The sequence below is a fragment of the Canis aureus genome, chromosome 20 (assembly GCF_053574225.1).
Source record: "Canis aureus isolate CA01 chromosome 20, VMU_Caureus_v.1.0, whole genome shotgun sequence".
Taxonomy (NCBI): Eukaryota; Metazoa; Chordata; class Mammalia; order Carnivora; family Canidae; genus Canis; species Canis aureus.
In genome coordinates this window covers 48153884-48164531 of record NC_135630.1, presented here as the reverse complement: position 1 = coordinate 48164531, position 10648 = coordinate 48153884, and the positions used below count along the sequence as shown (strand labels likewise).

Below are 10648 nucleotides of genomic sequence, written 5' to 3'. Positions count from 1 at the left end.
CACAATGTGTATTAAAATACAATTACCATTAATCTTAAATTGACAACATAATGAAGAATTCACTTTTATGATTCTTTCTGTCTTAATCAGTCAGCTGAATCTTCAGGAGGTTTCTCAAGTGAAAATAAATGGCCGGTTAAGAGTTGAAAAATGTGTTTGAAATTTTGAATATAGTCGTCGATCTCTTGTTTCAAAAAATTTTCAATATTCAGTGAAAATGTATTCCAATGTACTCTCCAATGAGAACCTGAAAGAATAAACTCAAGTTAAAAGGATAACGCCGGGAGGTGCTTGGGTGGCTCAGTCGGTTGAGTGTTAGACTCTTGGTTTCAGGTCAGTCACAATCTCGGGGTACTCAGATGGAGCCCCAAGTCAGTCTCTGTGCTCAGTGGGGAGTCTGATATTCTCTCCCTCTCTCTGCCCCTCCCCTCTCTGCAAGAGTGCTTGCACTCTTTCTCACTCTCTCAAATAAATAAATAAATCATAAAAAAAGGATAATATCAGTATGCCACAGTAATATGAAGAAGAAAGTGTGACAAAAAGTAGCCGTTAATCCTTTGGCTAATAAAAAATATATAACTTCTCTTATAAAGGTTTAGTTCTGTCATTACAAAAAAAAAATCCTAGCAAGTAAAAAAACAAAATAAAACAAAATAGCCAACATAGTGTAATTCTTTTAAAATTTTCACTGATGAAATGTACACTCTGTAAAAGGGTAAGTAAAATGGAAAACATAGGAACCTACTGCCATCTTGTGGATTGTTTGCTATTATATTCCGAAGTGCCTTCTCCCCTTTATTTCCTGGAATGTCATTTTCCGTTGCTATTAGTTAGAAAATGACTCAATAGTTCCCCAGCAACTAACCAGAACTAATATCATTTACAAAATAAGACATGAGAAAACTCATGCATTTTGCATGATGGAGATTTTGATTTTATAGTTGAAGAGTTCATTTCCTCAGCACCCCCTGGTTTTTAGTCAGTTACTTATCTGCTTTCCCTGGTAAGGGGATTTCGCGCTTAATTTAATATTTTGTCTTGTCAAGGATTCAGCATGGAAGACAAAAAAAAAAAAGATGTTAGCAGAGATAACTGGCAAAGAAAAAATAAGGAGCACATCCCACTCTGGGAAGTCAGTGCAGTCCCAGCATCTAGAGCAACTGTTGCAGAGTCGGTCCCTCCGCACTACCCAAAGCTCTGGGCTTGGGATTGGCATCACCTGGGAGCTGCTAGAAATACAGAAACTCGGGTCCTATTCCAGACCTGCTGAATCAGAATTTGCATTTTTATGAGATTCCCCAATTGATTCACACACACAGTAAAATTTCAGAGGCACTAGAATAGGCTACCGTATTTCACTCCACTTACTTAGAGCAGAATATGCAAGCACGCAAACAGTACACACAATGTCGCTCGGAGTTACGAGAAAAGCCAGGCATCAAAACACCTGGATTCAAGTCCATGTAACTTAATTGTGTGCATCTGACTTCAAGGCCCAGTAATTTCATTTTTGTGGACCTGAGACGTTGTCATCTGTAACGTGGAGGAAAGTGTTTACGAGATGATTCTAATGTCCCTTCTCATTCTCAAATTGTTAGATTTATTATTTATGCATCAGTTGTTCATTGGGTTAAACATCTAAACATCCATGCATGAGCAAATTGATGGTCTCAATACTGACTTTGACTTAATGATTCAATTTTAACTTCATAGCTCGCAAACTCTGTTTTGTCCCAGTAGAAATGTTTCATCTGGTAAGCAAGATATTTTACAAATTTGAAATTATTTGCTAACATTTTTAATTTTTATTTATGTATTTATTTATTTATGTATTTATTTATTTATTTTGCTAACATTTTTTAAATTATGATTTTACAACGAACGTTTTGGATTTTCTTCTTCTCTTGAAAAATTAGAAAACCTGCCATGCTTAGCTCACAATTGTTGAAAACAATTACCTATGGTGGGATCCCAGTCTGCCCCAGTCCTACTTAGCTCTATTCTTTATGTTGATGCCTGGTCTCTGTGGGCATTGGAGTCAGTAGCCTCTGGCTTTTGGTGGTATTCTCAATCAAGTCCTTTAACATGTCCAAAGCTATAATGGGCTAAATGAAAACTTACCTTCCCTCACAAACTCTAATCTTCAAAGCTGAACGGTGTAATTCTTTGTAGTATTAATCCTCTTATTCAAAGGTAACCACTAGGGGAGCCAGATGTGGCTCAGTCAGTAGAGTGTGAGACTCTTGATCTCAGTTCAGGTCATGACCCTGGAATCATGGGATGGAGCACCCAGGCAGGCTCTGTGCTCAGTGCAGAGTTTGTATGTCCCTCTCTCTCTGCTCCTCCCCACATGGTCGCACTCCATCCCCCTTCATATAAATAAATAAACAAAATTTCTTTTAAAAAAGAAATGTGCACTGTCGTGTACTGTTTACACAAGTTGAAGCCACATGACTGCCTTTTCCAGAGTGGGGAAAAATACCTTTGATCATAGGGGTTTTCATAACAGCAAATATTTACTGAACAATATATAGGTAGAACAATTTTACACAAAACAGAATAATATCTGCCCTCACTGAACTTAAGGTCTTACACAGTAGAGGTAAAATTGAATGAGTAATTCCAATAACATATGATGGTGGTTCTGATGGAGGATGTGAGTTGGCCTAGAAGTTCATTGTTTATAACAGCCTTTAAGCTGAGACCTAACAGGTATTAGTAGCTAATGACAGAGATGGGAAGAGAAAGGTTCCAGAGAAGGAACAGGGAAGAGCAAAGTCCAACAGGGAATGGAAGCAAGGCCAGAAACTAACTGAAACATAAACAATACTGCAGGAATGAAAAGAAAGAAGCAGAAACCAGATGTGAAATAAGCCTGAAAAGACAGGATAGTTTCTAGATGTTGGATGTTCTAGAAACTGTGAGAGGCCACTGATGGGGCTTAAGCCAATAGTCATCTTTGAACTTTTAAAGTCTCACTCTGACTTAAGTGTACACCTGTGAGGTTGCATATTCACAGAACTTATGGGCATCAAATAAATAATTGTACCACCATCAGCTTCACAACATACTTGGCCAAACTGATTAAAAATATGAATTCCTCATGCCCTAGAAGCACAGTGGCATAGTTATAAGACACATGCTTCACATTTTACAACGTTTTTTTATCCTGTTATGAACCTCTGAGATAGTATGTACACCTTCCTTTGGGGGTAATGCTAAAAATCTAAGTTTGTGCCCTGTTAATGGTGAGGCAGACAGATCCCGATGGCCTCCCCGCCCCACTAATACAGAGCTGGAGTTACAGCCAGTGACATTTATTCATGGGTGCACACGACACGGAACGCATTATGCCTTGACCTCCTGGCTGAGAGCCAGTCTTGTCTGGATGATCCTGCTGTTTCCAAGCAGCCCACAGCTGGGTGACTCATTTAGGATGGCACTTCGGTGTTTTTAAAGCATTCCTTCTGTTCAACCTACTTATTTTATCCCGCTTAATGCAAGAGCTAAGCACCGCTTGGGGCCCCTGCTGTTGGACATGACTGCACATTTCAGTCTGAGCAGAGTTAGATTGTGATTACAAATAACAGAGAATGCTGAAGTCTCCAAAATTGATTTGGATTTACTTATTTTTTAAGAGGGGCGCAAATTTTGCCCACCCTCCCCCACCCCCCAAATTCTCTTTCATTACCTGATTTTATAGCCACTTTAAAGTGTAGAGTTGCTTTCCTTTTCTCATCCCATTATTACTATGTTCTAGCAGTTTTCATGCCAATTAGCCATCCTAAGAGCCTTACCCTAGTCATATTGTGAAAGGGATGTTTCTTCAACTACAAAAATATTTTTCTCTGTTGAGCTCTAGATATCTGAACCAGAAAAATCACCGTAAGTGATGAAAGCATGGTGTGCAAATCGACTCTCTGTGTGCCTGTAGAGAGATTCACGTCCAGGTAAATAACTCTTCGGGCCCCCTGGTCAGGACTTATCAGCAGAGTCCCTTCCAGGCAGGTAGAAGTTGAGATGGAAGCAAGAGCAGCTGTGTGCAGTGTAGCTTCAAAAGGCAGGCAGATAACTAGACATATCTGCCTCCAGGCAGGTCCTCGACAAGAGAAAGCCTATCAGACAGGCAACAGTTCTTGCCTGCCCAGAAAATAAACTGGAAGCCACAGGGGCCGGGGTTCTGAGTCAGGAAGCTCCCTCAGCATGTGCTGGAAGGCAGGTCAGTGTGAGGCAGGCAGGGCCACTGGGCATGGAACTACAGAAGCCCACCCTTAGGCTCCTTTCAACATGCTTTCTTGCAATGGAACAGTGTCTCTGGAAGAAAAGGAATTTCTTTTAATGAAGTACTGACTTAGACTGTGAGACGACGCTGAGCTGTCTTCCTCTCAAAAGATAAAGCGGAGAATATAAGTGCTCGTGTGTGTTTGTTGTGTGGGGTATAAATGCGGCTGATACATCTGTGCGGGTACTTACGAGTGTTCTGTTCACACACAGTTGCAGCATCAACGTGCAACCCAGTTAATGATTCTTATTATCTTATCTTGAGTGCATAGCCTATGATTTCAGGAAAATTTATTTTTGAGGCGAACACAGAAATCAAATATGAGAAAGGAAACACAGCTGGCAGATGATGTAAAATAGCCACAGCAATAACAACGGCTTAAATATCTTGCATTTCTGCAGGTGTAATGGATGGGAGATAACCAGGCCTTAGAAGAAATCCTGAGTCTGTCTTGCACGCCCCACCTAGGACGGCCCATCAGTTAGTTCTCTCTGTGAAGTCAAGTTAGAAATTTGGGAGTCTCAAAAAAACAGACCATGAAAGAGCTGAGCAGCTAATTGTGATCGACTTAATATCCAGTGAGATGGGCACAATGACGTCTAAGTCAATGGCTTGATATCATGTTGCTCTAAATCTTCTGTCTTTAAAACAAATTAGAGCATGTGAATCTGGTTACGTTACACGGTGTATTTTATAGGAGTTTTTGGCTACCCAGCCATGCCTGAGGCTAATAGAATCCCAGCCCCTAAATGCTAGCAATATCCCAGATCTGGATCTATCTCCACTTCCAACGGAAGCTACAACCATTTCTAAGAGCTTGTCTGTGACTATCAGTTCAAAAGGTGACTGCTTCTAGTAGAGAAAGAGGAGGAGAAAGGTCAGAGAAATAAGAACAATGAGATCTTAGGCCATAGGGAGAGTTAGGAAAGACATGTGAGTAGGAAGTTTAAACACCCAAAAGGCAGTCAAGAATGGAAAGCAAGAAGTATGAAGAGGTCAACACAGATGGGAATTTGTTTTCCTAGCCTGTGTTAATAGCAACGTCTCCAAATGTATAAACCTAATAAAGCATCGTATGACCAAGCAATGATAGAAAGAAGCCAGATCATTGGGTGTCTAAGTATGGAATTGTAGGAGAACATTAAAAAATGTATACAGTCCAAAGTCTGGAGTATAGAGACAATAACATGGAAAAAATATACACACTACATAGTTCCTATCACGTTCCAAGCCATCATTAATCCATCCAACCATCCAAGAAATGTTCACTGAGCATTGCCTCCGTATTAGACTCCATGCTCAGCCCGGGGGAATACAAAAACAAAACAGAATCTATTGTTTTAAGGTACATGCATTCTAGTATAGAAGACAGAGAAAAGACATATAGACAAATGTGTGGCATGAGAGCAGATTGTGATGCCTTTTGAGGTGAAATGCATAGAGCTAAGGATGAGGCAGAAAGTGAAGAGAGGACTGTGGTAAATAGGAGCTCTTCTACACAGGGCTTCGAGAAGTCCTTCCTGAACAACACAGTGGAGCCGGACCAGTGAATATCTGGAGAAAGGTGGTCACATGAAACAAGAACCATGAGGGTCCAGCTCAAGGAGAGTGACAAGCCTAGGGTACTCAAGGAACAGGAATAAGCCAGTGAGCAAAGGGAGAAAGCCGTAGGACCTGCAAGGAACAGATGGGCAGGGCAACCCAGGAGGGGCTTTGGAGGCTGTGGTAGGAATTTCGGATTTTTCTCTAAGTGCGTAATTAGAGAGCATTGGGGGTATGGACCAGAGGAGTGGGGAGTGGCATGATCTGGTCTTAGCTTTTCTTTTTTTTTTTTTAAGATTTTTTTTTATTATTTATTTATTTATTTGAGAGAGAGAGAAAGAAAAAGACCACAGCTGGGGGCAGGGGCAACAAAGAGAGAGGGAGAAGCTGACTCCCTGCTGAGCAGGGAGCCCATGTAGGCCTTGATACCCAGGACCCTGGGATCATGACCTGAGCAGAAGGCAGACACTTAACCGACTGAGACACATGGGTGTCCCAGCTAGTCTTTGCTTTTAAAAGATTTTTCCATCTCTTGTATGGAACACAAACTATATCCCAGAAAGAGTGGAAGCAGGAAGAGCCACCGATAGGATGCTATTGCAGTAACTCTGGAAGAAGATGTTGGCGGGTCAGAATACAGTGATAGGGGTAGTGGTAGGATGTGGATTACGACTTTGGTCTCGGCACCTGAGAGCTAACAGAATCATTATACTTCAATACACAGATAATCTCGACACAGGCCTCTATAGTCCATCAATTACTTTGCTGCTCTGCAGTAACATTGACCCTGCTGCTGTGTTCCCCAAACTTACCTGATGATGGGGTCTGGTTAAGTACGCTAACTGGGCCTATTCCTGGAGTTTCTAATTCTGTAACCTTGATGGGGTCCAGAAATCTGTTTAACGAGTTCTCCAGGAGATTTTAATAATAGGCAAGTTGCCGAATTCTGGCTTTTACAAGTGAATTTCATTATTCTCCGCATTGGTAACTCCACCTCCCAGTGAAAAATGTAGTCCTCATGACTGAGGGGAGGAGGATGTCACCAAAGACATGGCTTCCAGTTCTGAATGTGGTTCAGAATCACACAAAAGCCGTGATAAAAATGCTTTCGGTCAATAGACCAGAGTGGGCATGTAATCTCATTTCTCCTTCACATGTCTTATATTTCTACTTGCTACTACGCCGGTTCAGATTCTTATTATTTGTACTTATTTGCATTTTTAAAAAACTCTGTCAGGAATTCCATTGCCAGCTCGATCTTCATCATTAGGTGTATTGAAAAATACTCTTTCCCTGCTTAGATACCTTCCTTGGGTCACATTTCCTATAACTCCCCAAATGTTGGTCAGATTTTCAGCAAAACCTGCTATGTATGACTGGGACTCTGCATGGCTTTGTAGTTTTGTCAGTCTTTATTCCCTTACAAATCCTCCTGTTCTGACCCTTTTGGCCAAACATAATAAGGACATCACGTTTTCTGTTGTTTGCTAATGTCATTCTTTCCTTCTTTCTAGAAAAGTGCCTATCAAAACTTCCCTCCCCCGCCCCCACGGCCAAGAGTGGGCCGCTATACCCCCATTAACTATCTCGGAGCATGTTAGCCAGCCAGAAATGCTTCTCCTTTACCTCAACTCCTGTGAAGTGACTCTTTGGGCCATTTCTATGGCTTATAAGGCTCCCTACTGCGGCTATGAGTTTATTTTTCAAAAGATTTTATTTGTTTATTCATGAGAACAGAGAGAGAGAGGCAGAGACATAGGCAGAGGGAGAAGCAGGCTTCATGCAGGAAGCCCAATATGGGACTCAATCCTAGGACCCCGGGATCATGCCTTGGGCCAAAGGCAGACAGACGCTCAACCGTTGAGCCACTCAGGTGCCCCATGGCTGTGAATTTAATTTATATTGCTGAGTAATGATAAGTATTCTTTTCCAGGAGAGTCTATCATATTTAATACATATTTATTTGTATCACCCAATTGCTTTGCATACACAGACATTTAGGTTCTCCATGATGACATCAGAAACCAGAGGAGCTGCCTAAAGTGAAGACCTGGACCCTTACAGCAGCTCGCCACACAGGTAAGGTGTATCTCTCCTCTGTAGCCTGCCATGGAAGGCACCAGAACCAGAGCCTACTTCCCTCTCTAGTCTCATTCTTCATCCTTGTCTCCTCCTAGTTGGTGCTCCAGCAAATCAGAAGGCTTTTGTTTCCCCCAACACTACTGAAGAATCTCTTATTCATGCTTCAACTGGTACAGTCCTTCTCATGAAAATCCCCTTTATTTTTCTCTATCCAGCTTGTTCCTTAGCACTCTACAATAAGTACTCTCAGCTCAGCATCTGCCTTCTTCAAGAAGCCCCTCCTGCCACCAATGGCACCCCTGCCATCACTGAGTCAGAGGACCCCCCCTTCTCACATAATTTGAGAACTACGTATAGACATTCTCTTTATTAATCTCCTGAGAGTAAACTGTAAGCTTCTTAAAGTCAAGAAATGCGTTCTTCTTTTGCTTTTAATTTCCAGTATCTACACAAATAAGGCTCTTGATAAAGAAGTACGACACTATAAATATGCATTGTACAAAATAAAGAATGAACATATTGACAATGTGTCCTGAATTTGTTTATATCCTTCTTATTCCCTGGATGATTCTGAGGTGCACTCAGGGTGCAGCATGACCTTAGACCAAATGTCATTGGCACTAAGTAAAAATCACCTGAACTCCCTGGGCTAGACAATGCGGACCACCAGTTCTAATAAAAAGCAAAAATGTCTGAACTGTGCAGCTTAGTCAAAATTAGCGTTCAGGATTGAAGCAACTTCGTTAATAATCTAGAGGTATAAAACTTTCCAAAACAAAGTAGTCTGACTTAAATTGTCCCTATGTTCTCTATAGATCGATCTAACTCACTGAAAAATTAATCTCATTTTTACTTCTTCCAGCCTCAATAGGACACAGCTGCACTGATGTTCATCTCAATTGATGGAATGAAGGAGCCTCATCTTTATTCAGTGTGAAGCAGCTGCCAAGAGAAATGGCCTTAGAGAGAGGTAATAAGTTCATGAGGATCACCTGTGTCATGCAAAACAATATTTGATTTTTTTGAAAGTTTAAGCCGATTGGAAAGAACATATGAATTAAGTATCTAGCTCGTGGGTGAAAAGTTTTGCTGCAGGGTGACAGAGTGCATCATCAAGGTGATACATTTCAGACATTGCCTTCCTGCGACACAAGGGTAGTATGGAGCAAATGGAACAGAGGAAATTATGACCCACTGGCCAGAATGGATTTGTAACACAGGAATGCTGCACAAATATGCTCTATTCTTATCTCAGAGAATAAGGCTTTGGGCAAATAAAACAAATGCCAAAGTACAGGTTCCTTCTGTTATGAACATACTCTAAAAAGCAAGGCGGTGATGGAAATTTGTGCTGTATTTGGCAAAGGAGTCTCTGCTCTTCCATACATGGTTCACCTTTCCTCTTTATTTTCAAATTATAAATTTCTCTCTTTCTTCCGATTCTATTTGATTCCAAAGCCTCTTGTTTGACTGCTAACAAAACCTTTGTGTTATGCTCCAGAGAAGGCTCTCTCTGCTCCTGTCTGTCAAACAGATGACATATGTTCAGTTTAACAGAATTGCTACCAAGGGAAGGCACATGCTCTCTAAGAATTACGGAGCCATTCTCTTAGACTCATCAAGGTGTGACCTTTTAATAGAAGAGAGTGTTTACTTTAAGTTGCTATTATACTGAAATCAGGAATGAAATATTGAGTTCATTCCACCTGGAAAAAAAAATGTGGAATGAAAATAAACACTGGCAAATCTCCCAACACATGCCATGGGCAGTTATAAGTAATTAACCTATATCAATTAGGTACATTTTCATAACAACCCTTTACAATCCCATTGTAGAGACGAGGAGGTGAAACAGAAATCACAAAGCTGTGATTTCATCCAGCTGATACGTGACACAGCCAGGATTTGAACCCAGGTAGTGTGGCATCGTAGTCTTGATTTAATCTCTTACATACATTATGTTAAACTTCTACAATAGATGTTGGTTGGGCAATGTAAGGATTTGTAGATCCTTGAAAAATTTCTACCCAAAGTGGCAATTTTTCTGATATAAAGAGTTGAAAGAAAATGGAATATGGTTGTCTTTCTGAGATAATTATAAAGTATCTATCTTCTCAACAAGTCATTATACTGTTTTTTTTTTCTTTCTTTATGTCATTTCTGTTGCATTGCAACAAGCAATAGCAAAAACTGCAATATTCTTTCAGCCCCACCTCTGGCTATGTGGTTGGCTTTCATCTCGGGTATATTTATCTTCATTCATAAACTCGAACCCTTCTTGCTCTTGTCCCCTGTTCTAAGCACAATTTAGGTAAAATCTCTACATAAATTTTGTGTTTTCTAGTTCAGAGTGGATTAAGTATCCACTTACTCAGATATGCAGATAAACAAAGCTTTTAGATTACTTTCATTATGATTCATATTATTATGAATACATTCATAGCATGCATTTGTATTATTTTCATTTAGATTATGTTATTGTTACTTTCAATAAGGCCTATATTCATCTACAAGGAGAATCCTGGGCAGGTTGGTCTCAGAGATCTGAGCACAATGCCAAAGGTATGAGACAAACAGGTAGGATAAGTTCCAATTAAAGGTGGTTCATGAATAAACTTGCAAAAAAACAAAAACTGTTATACCAAGACCAAAAATTACTCTCTAAATCTTGAGTAAATTTCCTATAAACCTCAACCTTGGTCACTAAACCAGAAAACATAAAAGAATAAGCTCAATGTTTTC

General features: G+C 40.4%; 2 long non-coding RNA genes across 2 annotated transcripts in view; one reads left to right on the top strand and one right to left on the bottom strand.

Annotated features, from left to right (window-relative positions):
- Positions 1-30: 30 nt before the first annotated feature.
- Positions 31-10648, bottom strand: part of LOC144291782 (uncharacterized) — a 46534-nt gene continuing 35916 nt past the window's right edge. The window contains exon 3 of the long non-coding RNA XR_013359275.1: positions 31-247. This is a non-coding gene — a long non-coding RNA (uncharacterized LOC144291782). The remainder of the gene's footprint in view (positions 248-10648) is intronic.
- On the top strand, positions 3716-10466 carry LOC144291976 (uncharacterized). The gene is made up of 6 exons (XR_013359515.1): positions 3716-3950; positions 4684-4762; positions 7818-7903; positions 8769-8876; positions 9743-9821; positions 10376-10466. It is a non-coding gene; the product is annotated as an uncharacterized LOC144291976 (long non-coding RNA).